At 46.0% G+C, this 20,743-nt stretch overlaps 1 protein-coding gene and 1 pseudogene across 4 annotated transcripts in view; one reads left to right on the top strand and one right to left on the bottom strand.

Annotated features, from left to right (window-relative positions):
• Positions 1-20,743, bottom strand: part of LOC110508791 (ephrin type-B receptor 1) — a 376,500-nt gene that overhangs the window by 181,100 nt on the left and 174,657 nt on the right. The gene's annotated exons all lie outside the window — the stretch shown is intronic.
• Positions 664-20,393, top strand: LOC149970809 (uncharacterized; annotated as a pseudogene).

The following is a 20,743-nucleotide window of genomic DNA, read 5'->3' on the forward strand; positions in this document are numbered from 1 at the left end:
AACAATAATGGACAGCACCATGGTGAACAAAGGGCACATACATACTGTATATACAAATACAATAAGTGGGCATAGTGGCCAGGTGTGCACAATGAAAGTTCCAGAGTGATCTGTGACACATGTTCTGTAGCAGATAGTAGCATTTGAGACAGTGGTAGATCATGGAGATGTCAGAGGACAAATGTGCAAACATAGACGTGGCAAGCAAAGATGAGCATATCTATGAAGATGCCATATTCTCTCAAGACTCAAGAGATAAGACCAAGGAGGATGCCACTTCTAAGGGGTAGAACAGGTGCTAACCCCTCAAGTATTGATAACTCAGGAAGGAGACCCTCCAGAGCTGATGCAGTGTGTTCTCCTACTGGATGGGATCGTAGGCCTGTTTCTTCACCACAGGACGTCATCAGTGGGTTTAAGGGTTGTAAAAGCCAGCAACCTGACTAAAGGAAGCGAAGTCAAAGCAAACTGGCTAAAATGAAAGACCAGTTACAGACCATGGAGAGAGACCAGCTACACACTGGCTACAACACCATGACCATCGTGGTGTTGACCATGACCATCGTTCTGCCCCTGAACAGGCAGTTAACCCACTGTTCCTAGGCTGTCATTGAAAATAAGAATTTGTTCTTAACTGACCTGCCTAGTTAAATAAAGTTTAAAATGGAGCGACACCAGCAACAAACTGGCTACAACACCCTGACCATGGAGAGAGACCAGCTACAAACTGGCTACAAAACTATGACCATGGAGAGAGACCAGCTACAAACTGGCTACAACACCATGACCATGGAGAGAGACCAGCTACAAACTGGCTACAACACCATGACCATGGAGAGAGACCAGCATCAGACCAGCTACAACACCATGACCATGGAGAGAGACCAGCTACAACACCATGACCATGGAGAGAGACCAGCATCAGACCAGCTACAACACCATGACCATGGAGAGAGACCAGCTACAAACTGTCTACAACACCATGACCATGGAGAGAGACCAGCTACAAACTGGCTACAACACCATGACCATGGAGAGAGACCAGCTACAAACTGGCTACAACACCATGACCATGGAGAGAGACCAGCTACAAACTGGCTACAACACCATGACCATGGAGAGACCAGCTACAAACTGGCTACAACACCATGACCATGGAGAGAGACCAGCTACAAACTGGCTACAAAACCAGCATCAGACCAGCTACAACACCATGACCATGGAGAGAGACCAGCTACAAACTGGCTACAAAACTATGACCATGTAGAGAGACCAGCTACAAACTGGCTACAACACCATGACCATGGAGAGAGACCAGCATCAGACCAGCTACAACACCATGACCATGGAGAGAGACCAGCTACAACACCATGACCATGGAGAGAGACCAGCGTCAGACCAGCTACAACACCATGACCATGGAGAGAGACCAGCTACAAACTGGCTACAACACCATGACCATGGAGAGAGACCAGCTACAACACCATGACCATGGAGAGAGACCAGCTACAACAACATGACCATGGAGAGAGACCAGCGTCAGACCAGCTACAACAACATGACCATGGAGAGAGACCAGCTACAAACTGGCTACAACACCATGACCATGGAGAGAGACCAGCTACAAACTGGCTACAAAACTATGAACATGGAGAGAGACCAGCTACAAACTGGCTACAACACCATGACCATGGAGAGAGACCAGCTACAAACTGGCTACAACACCATGACCATGGAGAGACCAGCTACAAACTGGCTACAACACCATGACCATGGAGAGAGACCAGCTACAAACTGACTACAACACCATGACCATGGAGAGAGACCAGCTACAAACTGACTACAACACCATGACCATGGAGAGAGACCAGCTACAAACTGGCTACAACACCATGACCATGGAGAGAGACCAGCTTCAGACCAGCTACAACACCATGACCATGGAGAGAGACCAGCTACGAACTGGCTACAACACCATGACCATGGAGAGAGACCAGCTTCAGACCAGCTACAACAACCTGGCCGAAGAGAGAGACCTGTTAAAGAGAGAGAGAGACTATCTTCAGAAGAGATTTTCTGCCTTAAAACAAACTGGGCCTGAAGGCTGAACGCTGTTTCAGTCTAGATGGTATTATATCTCTTCTGAGGTCAAATCCTCGTATGAGAGCAGATAACACTGCATTGAGAAAGAAGCAGATCTGATGATCATAAACAGCAAAGCAGACATTTCTCACTAAGCTGAACAAGAGGGTCTGGATTGGCCTGACTGACAAAGACAGCGAGGGGACCTGGAAATGGGTGGACGTTACCCCACTGACCACAGCCTATTGGTTGGGAAAACAACCTGATAATGGCGGTGGGGATCGAGCAAACGGGGAGGAGGATTGTGCTGAGCACTCTCCTGAGTTGATTGATATGGAATGACTTTTCATGTGCCGCTCATCGTAACAGTGTTATATTAATGCATGTGTATGTAGCAGATGTGGCCCCTGAATTACGCTTGAGGGATGACTTTTTGATATGAGCAAGTAAATCATTAAGACATTTGATATGAAGCTTCAAAGAAATATGCAGAAATGTCAAGACTGTTCCTTTCTATTCGTGTTCACAAACTTGTCACACCCTGATCTGTTTCACCTGTCTTGTGATTGTCTCCATCCCCACCAGGTGTATCCCATTACTTTAAATACTATCCACCTCCTGTGTCTGCATCTTGGTCTAAGCCTGAGCCATGATAAAACTGGTGGTTAGGTGGGCACCGACTTCTTGAAAGTCAGTTCCCTGTCTACCAGTTGTGATGTCTAACACAGCATCAGATAAAGATACAGCAATGTATTACTGTCAGCTCAGGACATCCTGAGCCTGCGAAGGCCTGTACTTCAAACTCTACACCCTCAGAGAGTTTGAAGTAAACTCCGCACCCTCTACAGGGCCCTCTACACCCTCAGATACAAATCTGTATATATTTTTATATATTGTAATTTTGTTTTCATTGATTTAATATTTGTTGTCTTAATTGTAATGATCTTCCTATTGAATTTATTCAGTTTGTGTTGGAAAAAGAAGGGTTAACATCCAAGAGAGAAAAATATCCCATCAGAATTGGTCTTTGGTAGTCTCTTGGTAGAAATAATCTATCTGGGCTCAACACTCATTGGCTAGGCCCTCAGGCTTTGAATAGAAAGCACCAGCCAATGCCATTGACATTGACTTCCATTAGAGCAGCATTTTGGAATGACAGTAGAATCAACCAATCACAAATGGTCATGTAATATGTTGGACAATTGTATGATGTCTCAAGGCCCTCTAGAGGGCTTAAGTATACGTCACTAATTCAGAGCCAATAGCAAGCCTTATCTTGTTTTCTCACGCTTGAGCCTAGCTAGCTGGCTAGCTTTTTGTAGTGAGTGTATGTAACAATGGCGATGGCAACTGCAGAGCGAGTAATCAAGAACGATATGGTGGCTAAATTGCATCGCCCTGTTCAAGACTAACTTTTAATGAAAAGTTCAATCTTGTACAGAACGGGAGACCAATTCTTGCACTGCCTGATTTGGCGCCACAAGGAAAGAGTTTTCAAAGGCATTTTCAAGTTAATAATTATGAGTGCTATCCGTGGATAACCAGCTGTGAGCTGACAAAAAAAGCTTTACTGTTGGAATTGCCTACTCTTCAGCACCGATAACAGCTCAACCTGAACAACTGGTTTCAAAGATTTAGCCTGTTTGACAAAGTCGGCACTTTGACACCAAAACTCAACTTCACACCTGTGAGCTACAGTGAGTTTAAAAACATTTGGGGAAACAAGAGTAGATCTTCTTCTTAAAGAGCAGCGGCGTAATGAGACACTTGCTCACAATGATAAAGTCAGGCACAACAGGGAGATTCTAGAGTGCCTTATTCATTTTAGGCAAACAAGATTTAGCATTCAGAGGACATGATGAGGGTAAAGAATCAGCTAATGAGGGAAACTACTTGGAAATACTGGATTTCTTAACTGAGTATGACAGTACGTTAAACTGCCATTTGGCTATCGAGTTCACAGGCATTTCCAGCTAAATCCAAAAGGACCTGATACACGCGGTCGCGAATGTAATGACAAATGTCATGAAGGAAGAATTGAAGAAAACCCCCTTTGTAACAAGACGACAGACATGACGAGACGACAGACATCAGCAATGTGGCCCAAAAGTCTTATGTGTTGCGTTACACTACCGATGGTGTTGTGAAGGAAAGGTTTTTCAAATTTGAGAATGTAACTGAGGATAAACGGGCAGAAGCGTTTTATTATTATAAGCTTTTTAGAGGAGTGTGAATGGCCAAAGTTGTGGCACAGTGTTACGATGGGGCCGCAGTCATGGCCTCTGGTATAAACAGAGTACAAACCAAGAAAGGTCTGTTCATTCATTGCTATGCGCACACTCTTAATCTGGTGTCACAAGGTGCTGGTAAACTAAAAGAACGCAATATCTTGGTGGCCTAGCAGCGTTTTTCTCAAGATCTGTCAAACGAGCAAAACTACTGGATGAAATATGCCAGCGAAGACTACACAGAGTGACGCCAACACGACGGAACTTCTCCTCACGCTTAGTTTGCACTGTGTAGGAAAAAAATGCAGAACTCATTGAACTCTTTGAATACATAGTGGACCATCACGAAGACTCTGATGAAGACACCAACCACAGTGCAGATGGATGCACCTGACAAGCTTTGAGTTCTGCTTCTGGCTATCCGCGTTCTACTCCATATTTGCATACTCTGACATGCTGTTTGGAATATTGCAGAACAGAGAGTTTGACATGCAGTTCTCCTTGTCAAGGGTGGACGACTTCTGCAACACCACAGAGAGGGAAAAAGGGAAATGTGATTCCATCTACGAGGACACTGAGTGAGACCGGAGTTCCAAGGGGGCGCAGGACACATATGCAAGGAGACGTTTGAAGACATAAGGAGACATATGTGGACAGTACTAACAGCTACACAGTGCGATCACCGACAACATTATCACTCAGTTAAGAAACAGATTCAATGACCATGAAAGGCTCATGTTCCTTGCCCTCCAAAAGTTCCCAATATATAGGGAAACGCCAAGCTTTCCAAACGCTGCGTTCTCAAGTCTCGAGCAAAGCTATGGTCCTGATTTTGATTCGCCGGGGCTTAAAACAGAACTCACCGTTCTGTACTCAGTGTCTGACTTCGAGGGTAAGAGCCCGGCTGATCTGCTCCACTTTCTCCAGCAGAAGAGACTAAATGATAGTATGCACCAATTGTATCTGCTTACCTGTCTAGTTTTGACCATTCCAGTGTCCACTGCATCAGTAGAAAGAACATTTTCGGTACTAAAAAGGATCAAACATGTTCCAGGAACACCACTGGACAGGCTTTGATCTCGATTGAAAAACAACTTATTTTGGATGTAAAATCAAAAGATAAGCTATATGAACACGCCATTGCCCATTTCATAAAGAAGGACAGGGCAATGGACTTTTTTTGAAATGATAATCATCATGGTGAGTGGACTTTTTGGTTTTCATCTACAGCTTGCTTTTCGTTCATATCATTTGTAAAATATTATTTCTACTTTAGATCACTGGTTGTGTGGTAAAAACAAAGGTAATGACCATGCATTTGGAAGTACTGGGTACATGACATTTCGTGTTGTGGTGTATATTTGTATTGTTGCATGGAGATAGAACATCGAATAGAGCGCAACGTTTCTTCTCTCTGACAGCATATACTGTCTGTGGTCTTGAAACAATGTCAGTAGTTGTGTGGTTGAATTTATTCCGCCACTATCTGAGTGACTGTTGGAAAATGTTTCGTTGAAATGACACAACCATATTTTTTTCTAACGTGGTTCCTCCTATCGATATTTGCCACCGTTGTGTACGTGTGCTGCTTCTGTGAGCCACAGCCGAGGCGTGGTTTAGGACCGTTTGACTCTGACATCAAATAATTGCATCTCCTACATAGGTCTGCAAAAGAAAATTCTCAAGTCATGCTCTGTATACACAGGCATCCAAGTTTTTATCTATATGTATGACATCAGATCTTTTTCCGCAACTGAGGGCCTAGCTCCAATAGTCACGGTTCGCCACTGGAAATACAGTTGAAGTTGGAAGTTTACATACACTTACATTGGAGTCACAAAAACTTGTTTTTCAACCACTCCACAAATTTCTTGTTAACAAACTATTGTTTCGGCAAGTCGGTTAGGACATCTACTTTGTGCATGACACAAGTCATTTTTCCAACAATTGTTTACAGACAGATTATTTCACTTATAATTCACTGTATCACAATTCCAGTGGGTCAGAAGTTTAAATACACCAAGTTGACAGTGCCTTTAAACAGCTTGGAAAATTCCAGAAAATGATGTCATGGCTTTAGAAGCTTCTGATAGGCTAATTGACATCATTTGAGTCAACTGGAGGTGTACCTGTGGATGTATTTCAAGGCCTACCTTCAAACTCAGTGCTTCTTTGCTTGACATCATGGGATAATCAAAAGAAATCAGCCAAGACCTCAGAAAAATAATTGTAGACCTCCACAAGTCTGTTCATCTTTGGGAGCAATTTCCAAATGCCTGAAGGTACCACGCTCATCTGTACAAACAATAATATGCAAGTATAAAGACCATGGGACCACGCAGCTGTCATTCCGCTCAGGAAGGAGCCGCGTTCTGTCTCCTAGAGATCAATGTACTTTGGTGCGAAAAGTGCAAATCAATCCCAGAACAACAGCAAAGAACCTTGTGAAGATGCTGGAGGAAACAGGTACATAAGTATCTATATCCACAGTAAAGTGTGCCCTATGTCGACATAACCAGAAAGGCCTGATCAGCAAGGAAGAAGCCACTGCTCCAAAACCACCATAAAGCCAGACTACGGTTTGCAACTGCACATGTGGGATCGTTATGTACTTTTTGGAGAAATGTCCTCTGGTCTGATGAAACAAAAATAGAACTGTTTAGCCATAATTACCATCGTTATGTTTGGAGGGAAAAGAGGGAAGCTTGCAAAGCCAAAGAACACCATCCCAACCCCATGAAGCACGGCATGCAGAATTAAGCCATGGAACGCCTTGATTGGCCAGTGGGTGGCCAAGCCCTCGTTGCAGCTATTGTCCCTTGTTCATTCATCAAAATCCAACCCGTTTGAGCCACCGGCAGCTATTGCTATTATTGTTGCATCCCCGGTTAAAGGAAGCGGGTTCTTTTTCGTTATTGTAAAGAGAAACTCCACAGTATAAATCCTTAACATCAAGAATAGGTTCATTTCCAACATGACCACGGATACAACAAAGCCGGTTCCAAGCGGAGTCCATCTGCACGCGCTCAAAAGGAACACAATTGAATACCTTGGCCAACAGCCAATGAGGGCCTGCCAATAAAACTATGCGCAACCAATCAGAAACATATTTCCCATATCACGCATTGAACAAATGCATACCACTTTAACCAGGTGTGCATAATAACATGCTGTTTATCTCTCAAACACCACAACTCCTCCCCTGCAATGTCAACTAGTTTTGAGAACCTTATTTTACCTTTGACATTGTCTTTTTGTTGTTATACAGCTCCTGATTACATAACCCATTTACAGCGTTTTAGCATTTCCTTTTACAGGTAACAGGATTCTTCAAAACAAGTTGTTACACATTTCTTTGTTCACATCCCTGAGGCACAGTGTTCGCATTGTCCATATCAACGTCATCAACATCATAGTCCCAAGATCCTCCTACATAAAGAGAACCATCTCCCTCTGCAAGGGCATCACCTTGTCTCCTTGGCTTGATGTTCAACATCTGATTCACATGTCTTTTCGCAGAGTTAACCTCAACATTAACCATGTATGTGACAGCACCCAGAATCTTAGTTATCACACCATTCAACCACTTTTCTCCTCCCCTGTAATTCTTTACCAATACCTCTTGATCAACAGAGAAGGAGCTGACCTTCTGTGGTTTGTCACTGATTTCTGGCCATCTAGCATAAGCATCCATAACAACCAAAACATTTGCTTTTGGTCTTCTGCAAAGTCTAAGTGTCGTCTCTCCCATGGACCTTATGCCCATTTTCATGTTGGTACTGGCACTTTTGCAGGCCTGCTACACTGCTGCTTATATATGTCACAAAGACTTACTTCAGTTGTTTTCATGAAGTGTAGGCCACCAGAGAAGACTTCTAGCTCAGGATTTCATCTTAACTATACCCCAATGACTCTCATGTAGTTCTGCCAATAGTCTGCTTTACAGGCTTTGTGGAGTCACCACCTTGTAACCCCAAAGAATACAGTCATCCTCAATGGTAAGTTATTTCTTTTGACATAAGGTTTGTCTGGTACATTGTCTGGTACTTTGTCTGGTACATGGTTTGGCCATCCTGACATTACACACTGCTTAACCATTTTCAACCATTTTCAATACTGGATCTTTATCAGTTTTGAGTGCTATATCCTTAGCAGTGACTGGCAAGCCATCTATAACCGACACTCTATACACTGGATTTGGTGTAGGACCCCTACAATCACTCAGTGGGAGTCTGGACAACGCATCTGCCTTGCCATGCTCCTCTGACAGTTTGTACAGTCTCTCCTACAGTGCCTTGCGAAAGTATTCGGCCCCCTTGAACTTTGCAACCTTTTGCCACATTTCATGCTTCAAACATAAAGATATAAAACTGTATTTTCTTGTGAAGAATCAACAAGTGGGACACAATCATGAAGTGGAACGACATTTATTGGATATTTCAAACTTTTTTAACAAATCAAAAACTGAAAAATTGGGCGTGCAAAATTATTCAGCCCCTTTACTTTCAGTGCAGCAAACTCTCTCCAGAAGTTCAGTGAGGATCTCTGAATGATCCAATGTTGACCTAAATGACTAATGATGATAAATACAATCCACCTGTGTGTAATCAAGTCTCCGTATAAATGCACCTGCACTGTGATAGTCTCAGAGGTCCGTTAAAAGCGCAGAGAGCATCATGAAGAACAAGGAACACACCAGGCAGGTCCGAGATACTGTTGTGAAGAAGTTTAAAGATTTCCCAAGCTTTAAACATCCCAAGGAGCACTGTGCAAACGATAATATTGAAATGGAAGGAGTATCAGACCACTGCAAATCTACCAAGACCTGGCCGTCCCTCTAAACTTTCAGCTCATACAAGGAGAAGACTGATCAGAGATGCAGCCAAGAGGCCCATGATCACTCTGGATGAACTGCAGAGATCTACAGCTGAGGTGGGAGACTCTGTCCATAGGACAACAATCAGTCGTATATTGCACAAATCTGGCCTTTATGGAAGAGTGGCAAGAAGAAAGCCATTTCTTAAAGATATCCATAAAAAGTGTTGTTTAAAGTTTGCCACAAGCCACCTGGGAGACACACCAAACATGTGGAAGAAGGTGCTCTTGTCAGATGAAACTAAAATTGAACTTTTTGGCAACAATGCAAAACATTATGTTTGGCGTAAAAGCAACACAGCTCATCACCCTCAACACACCATACCCACTGTCAAACATGGTGGTGGCAGCATCATGGTTTGGGCCTGCTTTTCTTCAGCAGGGACAGGGAAGATGGTTAAAATTGATGGGAAGATGGATGGAGCCAAATACAGGACCATTCTGGAAGAAAACCTGATGGAGTCTGCAAAAGACCTGAGACTGGGACGGAGATTTGTCTTCCAACAAGACAATGATCCAAAACATAAAGCAAAATCTACAATGGAATGGTTCAAAAATAAACATATCCAGGTGTTAGAATGGCCAAGTCAAAGTCCAGACCTGAATCCAATCGAGAATCTGTGGAAAGAACTGAAAACTGCTGTTCACAAATGCTCTCCATCCAACCTCACTGAGCTCGAGCTGTTTTGCAAGGAGGAATGGGAAAAAATGTCAAATTGCACGCCCAATTTTTCAGTTTTTGATTTGTTAAAAAAGTTTGAAATATCCAATAAATGTCGTTCCACTTCATGATTGTGTCCCACTTGTTGTTGATTCTTCACAAAAAAAATACAGTTTTATATCTTTATGTTTGAAGCCTGAAATATGGCAAAATGTTGCAAAGTTCAAGGGGGCCGAATACTTTCGCAAGGCACTGTATATGTGAGCTGCTAAAATCAAGACCAACTCCTCATTCTAGCTGCTGCATGTGTTGGGACACCTGTATTAGGACCAGGAATCTTAAGAAGAGGCAAGGTACATTTCCTACCATACAGATACTCATGAAATTGCGTTAAGTCCAAAAACCAATCCTAGTGCTACTTTTTCTATTTGAGAATAGTTCCTTTCTGTTTTAGTAAGTAAATGCTATCAGTTTCTCAGAACCATCCTTAGATTTGTGAGAAATCGCTGCACCTATACCTACCGGTGAAGCATCACAGGCTAGTATGAGCCGTAGCTCCGGGTTTTAGTGAACTAACACCTGGCCAGTAGGTAGATGTCTCTTAGCTTCCTGCAAAGCACAAAGGCTTTTCTGGGACCATTCCCATTTGACACCTTTCTGCAGTAGAGCGGTCAAAGGCATGACTGTCATGTATTGTCATGTTGTGTCTCTGTCCTTTCCTTTCACCCTGTCTCCCTCTGCTGGTCGTATTAGGTTACCTTTTCTCCCCCGCTTTCCCCCAGCTGTTCCTTGTCTCCTCCTGACTACCTCGTCACCCCGTTTCCCACCTGTTCCCTTTTTCCCTCTGATTAGTCCCCTATATCTCTCTCTGTTTTGGTTCCTGTCCTTGTCGGATTCTTGTTTGTTGTGTTTCATGCCTGAGCCAGACTATCGTCATGTTTGCTGTAACCTTGTCCTGTCCTGTCGGAATCTGCCGGTCTATCTGAGCCTACCTATGTTTGGTTATTAAAGAAGCTCTGTTTAAGTTAGTTCGCTTTTGGGTCCTCATTCACTCACCGTAACAGAAGAATCCGACCAAGAATGGACCCAGCGACTTCGGATCCTCTCCACTCAGCCGTCGAGATCCAGGGAGCGATGCTAGGCAGACACGAGCAGGAATTGTCTGCTGCTCGACATGCCGTTGAGACCCTGGCCACCCAAGTCTCCAACCTCACAGAACAGGTTCACCATCTCCGCCTCGATCCACCGGCCACTTCCAGGGCTTTCGAATCTCCGGAGCCCAGAATCAATAACCCGCCGTGTTACTCTGGGGAGCCCACTGAATGCCGCTCGTTCCTCACCCAGTGTGATATTGTGTTTTCTCTCCAGCCCAACACTTACGCCAGGAGCACTGCTCGTGTCGCCTACGTCATATCTCTCCTTACTGGACGGGCTCGTGAGTGGGGCACGGCAATCTGGGAGGCAAGGGCTGAGTGTACTAACCAGTATCAGGACTTTAAGGAGGAGATGATACGGGTTTTTGATCGATCTGTTTTTGGGGAGGAGGCTTCCAGGGCCCTGTCTTCCCTATGTCAAGGCAATCGATCCATAACAGACTACTCTATTGAGTTTCGCACTCTTGCTGCCTCCAGTGGCTGGAACGAGCCGGCTTTGCTCGCTCGTCTTCTGGAGGGTCTCCGCGCAGAGGTAAAGGATGAGATTCTCTCCCGGGAGGTTCCTTCCAGCGTGGATTCCTTGATTGAACTCGCTATTCGCATTGAGCGACGGGTTGATCTTCGTCACCGAGCTCGTGGAAAGGAGCTCGCGTTCTCCGTTGCCCCCCTCTCCGCATCACTACCATCTTCCTCTGCCGGCTCGGGAGCTGAGCCTATGCAGCTGGGAGGTATCCGCATCTCGACTAAGGAGAGGGAACGGAGAATCACCAACCGCCTCTGTCTCTATTGCGGTTCTGCTGGTCATTTTGTCACTTCATGTCCAGTAAAAGCCAGAGCTCATCAGTAAGCGGAGGGCTACTGGTGAGCGCTACTACTCCTGTCTCTCCTTCAAGATCCTGCACTACCTTGTCGGTCCATCTACGCTGGACCGGTTCGTCAGCTTCCTGCAGTGCCTTAATAGACTCTGGGGCGGAGGGCTGTTTTATGGACGAGACCTGGGCTCGGGAACATGACATTCCTCTCAGACAGTTAAGGGAGTCCACGGCCTTGTTCGCCCTGGATGGTAGTCCTCTCCCCAGGATTCAGCGTGAGACGCTACCTTTAACCCTCACTGTTTCTGGTAATCATAGCGAAACCATTTATTTTTTGATTTTTCGTTCACCTTTTACACCTGTTGTTTTGGGCCATCCCTGGCTAGTTTGTCATAATCCTTCCATTAATTGGTCTAGTAATTCTATCCTCTCCTGGAACGTCTCTTGTCATGTGAAATGTTTAATGTCTGCTATCCCTCCTGTTTCCTCTGTCTCTTCTTCACAGGAGGAGCCTGGTGATTTGACAGGGGTGCCGGAGGAATATCACGATCTGCGCACGGTGTTCAGTCGGTCCAGGGCCACCTCTCTTCCTCCACACTGGTCGTATGATTGTAGTATTGATCTCCTTCCGGGAACCACTCCCCCCCGGGGTAGACTATACTCTCTGTCGGCTCCCGAACGTAAGGCTCTCGAGGATTATTTGTCTGTAGCTCTTGACGCCGGTACCATAGTCCCCTCCTCCTCTCCCGCCGGAGCGGGGGTTTTTTTTGTCAAGAAGAAGGACGGGTCTCTGCGCCCCTGCATAGATTATCGAGGGCTGAATGACATAACAGTTAAGAATCGTTATCCGCTTCCTCTTATGTCTTCAGCCTTCGAGATCCTGCAGGGAGCCAGGTTTTTCACTAAGTTGGACCTTCGTAACGCTTACCATCTCGTGCGCATCAGGGAGGGGGACGAGTGGAAGACGGCGTTTAACACTCCGTTAGGGCACTTTGAATACCGGGTTCTTCCTTTCGGCCTCGCTAACGCTCCAGCTGTCTTTCAGGCATTAGTCAATGATGTCCTGAGAGACATGCTGAACATCTTTGTTTTCGTTTACCTTGACGATATCCAGATTTTTTCACCGTCACTCCAGATTCATGTTCAGCACGTTCGACGTGTCCTCCAGCGCCTTTTAGAGAATTGTCTTTTTGTGAAGGCTGAGAAGTGCACTTTTCATGCCTCCTCCGTCACATTTCTCGGTTCTGTTATTTCCGCTGAAGGCATTAAGATGGATCCCGCTAAGGTCCAAGCTGTCATTGATTGGCCCGCCCCTAAGTCACGCGTCGAGCTGCAGCGCTTTCTCGGCTTCGCGAACTTCTATCGTCGTTTCATCCGTAATTTCGGTCAGGTGGCAGCTCCTCTCACAGCCCTTACTTCTGTCAAGACGTGCTTTAAGTGGTCCGTTTCCGCCCAGGGAGCTTTTGATCTCCTCAAGAATCGTTTTACATCCGCTCCTATCCTTGTTACACCTGACGTCTCTAGACAGTTCGTTGTCGAGGTTGACGCGTCAGAGGTGGGCGTGGGAGCCATTCTTTCTCAGCGCTCCCTCTCTGACGACAAGGTCCACCCATGCGCGTATTTTTCTCATCGCCTGTCCCCGTCGGAACGTAACTATGATGTGGGAAACCGCGAACTGCTCGCCATCCGGTTAGCCCTAGGCGAATGGCGACAGTGGTTGGAGGGGGCGACCGTTCCTTTTGTCGTTTGGACTGACCATAGGAACCTTGAGTACATCCGTTCTGCCAAACGACTTAATGCGCGTCAGGCGCGTTGGGCGCTGTTTTTCGCTCGTTTCGAGTTCGTGATTTCTTATCGTCCGGGCTCTAAGAACACCAAGCCTGATGCTTTATCTCGTCTCTTCAGTTCTTCAGTAGCCTCCACTGACCCCGAGGGGATTCTCCCTGAGGGGCGTGTTGTCGGGTTGACTGTCTGGGGAATTGAGAGGCAGGTAAAGCAAGCGCTCACTCACACTCCGTCGCCGCGCCGCGCTAGGAACCTTCTTTTCGTTCCCGTTCCTACTCGTCTGGCCGTTCTTCAGTGGGCTCACTCTGCCAAGTTAGCCGGCCACCCTGGCGTTCGGGGTACGCTTGCTTCCATTCGCCAGCGTTTTTGGTGGCCCACCCGGGAGCATGACACGCGTCGTTTCGTGGCTGCTTGTTCGGTCTGCGCGCAGACTAAGTCCGGTAACTCCCCTCCTGCCGGCCGTCTCAGGCCGCTGCCCATTCCCTCTCGACCGTGGTCTCACATCGCCTTAGATTTTGTCACCGGACTGCCTTCGTCAGCGGGGAAGACTGTTATTCTTACGGTTGTCGATAGGTTCTCTAAGGCGGCTCATTTCATTCCCCTTGCTAAGCTTCCTTCTGCTAAAGAGACGGCACAAATCATCATCGAGAATGTTTTCAGAATTCATGGCCTTCCGTCAGACGTCGTTTCGGACAGAGGTCCGCAATTCACGTCTCAATTTTGGAGGGAGTTTTGCCGTTTGATTGGGGCTTCCGTCAGTCTCTCTTCCGGCTTTCACCCCCAGTCTAACGGTCAAGCAGAACGGGCCAATCAGACTATTGGTCGCATCTTACGCAGTCTTTCTTTTCGCAACCCTGCGTCTTGGTCAGAACAGCTCCCCTGGGCAGAATACGCCCACAACTCGCTTCCTTCGTCTGCGACCGGGCTATCTCCTTTTCAGAGTAGCCTCGGGTACCAGCCTCCGCTGTTCTCATCTCAGTTCGCCGAGTCCAGCGTCCCCTCCGCTCAGGCTTTTGTCCAACGTTGCGAGCGCACCTGGAAGAGGGTCAGGTCTGCACTTTGCCGTTATAGGACGCAGACTGTGAGGGCTGCTAATAAGCGTAGAACTAAGAGTCCTAGATATTGTCGCGGTCAGAGAGTTTGGCTCTCCACTCAGAACCTTCCCCTTAAGACGGCTTCTCGCAAGTTGACCCCGCGGTTCATTGGTCCGTTCCGTATTTCTCGGGTCATTAATCCTGTCGCAGTTCGACTTCTTCTTCCGCGATACCTTCGTCGCGTCCACCCGGTCTTCCATGTCTCCTGTATTAAGCCCGTTCTTCGCGCCCCCGCTCGTCTTCCCCCCCCCCCCCCATCCTTGTCGAGGGCGCACCCATCTACAGGGTCCGCAGGATTTTGGACATGCGTCCTCGGGGCCGTGGTCACCAGTACCTCGTTGATTGGGAGGGGTACGGTCCTGAGGAGAGGAGTTGGGTTCCCTCTCGGGACGTGCTGGACCGTGCGCTGATCGAGGATTTCCTCCGTTGCCGCCAGGTTTCCTCCTCGAGTGCGCCAGTAGGCGCTCGGTGAGTGGGGGGGTACTGTCATGTATTGTCATGTTGTGTCTCTGTCCTTTCCTTTCACCCTGTCTCCCTCTGCTGGTCGTATTAGGTTACCTTTTCTCCCCCGCTTTCCCCCAGCTGTTCCTTGTCTCCTCCTGACTACCTCGTCACCCCGTTTCCCACCTGTTCCCTTTTTCCCTCTGATTAGTCCCCTATATCTCTCTCTGTTTTGGTTCCTGTCCTTGTCGGATTCTTGTTTGTTGTGTTTCATGCCTGAGCCAGACTATCGTCATGTTTGCTGTAACCTTGTCCTGTCCTGTCGGAATCTGCCGGTCTATCTGAGCCTACCTATGTTTGGTTATTAAAGAAGCTCTGTTTAAGTTAGTTCGCTTTTGGGTCCTCATTCACTCACCGTAACAATGACTATGGTAGACAGATTTGGAATGAATTTGCCATAATAGTTAAGTAACGAAAGAAAAGACCTGAGCTCAATGGTGTTTGTAGGAATAGGAGCCTTCTCAATAGCTTCAGTTTTCTGTTTCATGGCGTGTATCACCTCTGCATCTATCACATGACCTAGATAGGTTACTCTGTTCTGGAAGAAAGAACATTTCTCTATTTTAACCTTCAGATTGCAGACTTTCAGTCTTTTTAGGACTTCCTCCAGATTTCTCATGTGCTCTTCTGTGTCACGCCCTGTGATCAGTATATCATCAAAATAGCAGATCACCCCATCTATGGAGTGGATGGATTTTCTGAAAAATAGCTGACGCAAAGGCAACACCATAAGGAAGCCTGTTGACCTTAAACAAGCCCTTATGAGTATTCATGGTGAAATAGTGTTTAGACCTCTCCTCTAGTTGTTCTGGCTGGTATGCCTGTGACAAACCCAGCTTTGTGAACAAGTCCTGCGTTTTTGGTAACGGATACTGATCTACTTCCAGCCACCGATTTGATAGTTACCTTTTAATCTCCACACATTCTTACATTATTATCTGTTTGTGGTATACACACCATTGGAGCAGCCCATTGACTGTAGTTAAATGGAGTAAGAAGCCCTTCTGACTTCAACTGGACTGGCTGTGTTTTAACAGCTTCTCTAAGTGCATATGGCACTGGGCGAAGCTTGCAGAACATAGGTTCAGCCCCCTTAGTTAAATGTATCTTGGCTGTGATACCTTTTACATCATATACCCTTATATACACATAGTACGGTTTAGTAATGTCTTTACCTGTATCTAATGTAAAAGGTTAATCTACCCTTATATACACATAATACGGTTTAGTAATGTCTTTACCTGTATCTAATGGAAACAGTTCAGTTCCTTTTACGTTACCTAACTCATAGTCACTGGTGAAAATGGCTGATGTCTCACTCTCATTTGAGATGTTATGCTCATCACTCTGGCGCTTGAGTGCAATACAATGCTCATCTCTGTTGCAATGACGTTCTTGTCCTCTCTCTCGCTGGTGTGCGTTGCCCTAGTGCTGATCATCGTTGCTCCTCTCGACTTCCTGTAGTCGCAGTAAGGAGGCCTCTCCCTCAGTAGCATCCAGGTGCTTATTCCATTTCACTTGCTTCATGTCATTGTGTCCCACCAGACGCGAGCGGCATGCCCTGGCTATGTGTCCTTTCTTCTTGCACTCCCGACACTCAAAATCTTTGTAGCGGCCCACATCTGGCTTGTGCCCTTTTCCCGCACAATGGTAACGTGGTTTACCTGTTGCCTCCATTTTCTTGGAAACACTTTTCTTCTCAACTACATTTGCTTTAAAAGTATTTTGTGAAAACTGCTGTGTACTTTACTTTGTAACTTCTAAAGAAAATCCCATATCCACAGCCAGTGCTAATGTAAGTATTTTGTGTGAGCTACGTTCAGTAAACGGTCTCTCAGCTCTGCACTTTTAACACCACACACAAATCTATCCCGTAATGACTCTTCAAGAAACAGACCGAATTTACATGTGACTCACTAATCAACTCTCCCTTGAGTTGACTCTTTGCATGAAACTTGCATCATTCAGCAATAAAATTTGTCCTCGGTATGTAGTGACTTTTCAATGTTTTTTCACTTGGTTTCTGTGGAGGATAATAAGTCCATTAACAAATTGCCAACAATCGTCAGAAAAATGGCTTTCGACGTATCATCCTCGTACTTGAGCCCATTAGCTTCAACATTTTGTAACAACCTTTCCAAATAGGCTTAAAAACTTTCTTCACCTTTCCTCGAAGTGAAAATCCTCGGCCTTGCCGAATGCCATCTTCGGTGCTAGCTTTTCTACACAGACTATCTCCATGGAGCTAACTCTTTCTTGCTCGCTCTATTCCCCTTCGGACAAAAACTCTGGTACCTAGTGGCCAATCTGTTGCATCCCCGGTTAAAGGAAGCAGCATTAACATCACGAAGAGGTTTATTTCCAACATGACAGTGGATACATCTGCACGTGCTCAAAAGGAACACAATTGAATACCTTGGCCAACAACCAATGAGGGCCTGCCAATAAAACTATGCGCATCCAATCAGATAATAACATGCTGTTTATCTCTCAAACACTACAATCATAATCATAATAACGTTTATGAAAATAGAACAAATATTCCTGACACACCCCGGGACCTGTACCATTTTATTAGTTATACACCTCTACAGTTTTACAGTAGGTAGGCCTAGTACCTCTCGGTAAATCTTCAGTATTAGAGTGAAGTGATACAGTATTTACGGGTCTGCTGCTCACATTTATAAAACTGCTCCACGGACGTTGAAAAGACTTTCCAAAGAGACAAATGCAAAGATGCAAGTGTCATTTCCTGCAGGTCTGCTAGTCACCTCACTTCACCTCACTTCACACAAACCACAGCTACCTATTAGTGGCAGACTTTCTGGGGAATTGCATTCACCAGCCAATCATACAAATTGTTTTGCATTGTATTCCTGGAATGGTAGCTTCCTGTCCATTGGTGGTTACAGTCACATATTGTAAGGGCCAACGCTGGAGTAGAGAAGCAGGTACGGGGAGTCAACATTTAATAAGGAACAGACATGGAACAAGACAGGAACAGCGACAGCACACGGGTAACACAACAACATATGACAAATAATCCTGAAGCAGGGAACAGAGCTTGGGAAAAGACAGATATAGGGGAGGTAATGACACAGGTGATTGAGTCCAGGTGAGTCCAACAATTCCTGATGCACGTGACTTGGGCAGGTAGGTGTGCGTAATGATGGTGACAGGAATCAGTAATGCTGGGGAGCCTGGCACCTTTGAGCGCCAGGAAAGGGGAGCGGGAGCAGGCGTGACACATACTGTATAAAACCTTTCGGACTCACTGCACAGTGTTCACAGCTTTCTTACAACATACACCAACAAACATTACTAGAACATCTGGTACCAGTAACTGAGACAGAAGATGTCTGAGAATATCTATGCCAATATTGACAGCATTTTAGATGGTGACTCTTGTAACAGAGGACCAGCAAACAGAGATGATGATATCAATGATGAGCAACAACAACCTGACCAAAGAGAGATACCAGCTATAGACCAGCTACAACGCCATGACTAAAGAGAGAGACCAGCTACAGACCAGCTACAACACCATGACTTAAGAGAGAGACCAGCTACAGACCAGGTACAACACCATGACTAAAGCAAGAGACCAGCTACAGACCAGCTACAACGCCATGACTAAAGAGAGAGACCAGCTACAGACCAGGTACAACACCATGACTGAGGAGAGAGACCAGCTACAGACCAGGTACAACACCATGACTAAAGCGAGAGACCAGCTACAGACCAGCTACAACGCCATGACTAAAGAGAGAGACCAGCTACAGACCAGCTACAACACCATGACTGAGAAGAGAGACCAGTTACAGACCAGCTACAACACCATGACTAAAGAGAGAGACCAGCTACAGACCAGCTACAACACCATGACTAAAGAGAGAGACCAGCTACAGACCAGCTACAACACCATGACTAAAGAAAGAGACCAGCTACAGACCAGCTACAACACCATGACTAAAGAGAGAGACCAGCTACAGACCAGCTACAACACCATGACTAAAGAGAGAGACCAGCTGCAGACCAGCTACAACACCATGACTAAAGAGAGAGACCAGCTACAGACCAGCTACAACACCATGACTAAAGAGAGAGACCAGCTACAGACCAGGTACAACACCATGACTAAAGAAAGAGACCAGCTACAGACCAGGTACAACACCATGACTAAAGAGAGAGACCAGCTACAGACCAGCTACAACACCATGACTAAAGAGAGAGACCAGCTACAGACGAGCTACAACACCATGACTAAATAGAGAGACCAGCTACAGACCAGCTACAACACCATGACTAAAGAGAGAGACGAGATACAAACCAGCTACAACACCATGACTAAAGTGAGAGACCAGCTACAGACCAGCTACAACACCATGACTAAAGAGAGAGACCAGCTACAGACCAGGTACAACACCATGACTAAAGAGAGAGACGAGCTACAGACCAGCTACAACACCATGACTAAAGAGAGAGACCAGCTACAGACCAGCTACAACACCATGACTAAAGAGAGAGACCAGCTACAGACCAGGTACAACACCATGACTAAAGAAAGAGACCAGCTACAGACCAGGTACAACACCATGACTAAAGAGAGAGACCAGCTACAGACCAGCTACAACACCATGACTAAAGAGAGAGACCAGCTACAGACGAGCTACAACACCATGACTAAATAGAGAGACCAGCTACAGACCAGCTACAACACCATGACTAAAGAGAGAGACGAGATACAAACCAGCTACAACACCATGACTAAAGTGAGAGACCAGCTACAGACCAGCTACAACACCATGACTAAAGAGAGAGACCAGCTACAGACCAGGTACAACACCATGACTAAAGAGAGAGACGAGCTACAGACCAGCTACAACACCATGACTAAAGAGAGAGACCAGCTACAGACCAGCTACAACACCATGACTAAAGAGAGAGACCAGCTACAACACTATGATAAAAGAGAGATACCAGCTACAACACCTGGACCAAGGAGAGGTTTTAGAGAATTAGGCAGGACATCCAACCAGCCTCACAACCGCACACCATGTGTAACCACGCCAGCCCAGGACCTCCACATCCAGGCTTCTTCACCTGCAGGATAGTATGAGACCAGCCACCCGGACAGCTGATGAAACTGTGGGTTTGCATAACCAAAGAAATTCTGCACAAATAGTCAGAAACAGTCTCAGAGAAGCTCTTGTACGTGCTCGTCATTCTCACCAGGGTCTTGACCTGACTGCAGTTCAGCGTCGTAACTGACTTCAGTGGAAAAATGCTCACTTTCGATGGCCACTGGCACGCTGGAGAAGTGTGCAGAAGGATCTGCACACAATTCCTGGAAGCTGAAAATGTCCCAGTTCTTCCATGGCCTGCATACTCACCAGACATGCCACCCATTGAGCATGTTTGGATTTATCTGGATCAATGCGTATGACAGCATGTTCCAGTTCTTTCCAATATCGAACAACTTCGCACAGCCATTGAAAAGGAGGGGGACAGCATTTCACAGGCTACAATCAACAGACTGATCAACTCTATG

The sequence above is a fragment of the Oncorhynchus mykiss genome, chromosome 28, assembly GCF_057628025.1.
Source record: "Oncorhynchus mykiss isolate SJ-2025 chromosome 28, ASM5762802v1, whole genome shotgun sequence".
NCBI classification, from domain to species: domain Eukaryota; kingdom Metazoa; phylum Chordata; class Actinopteri; order Salmoniformes; family Salmonidae; genus Oncorhynchus; species Oncorhynchus mykiss.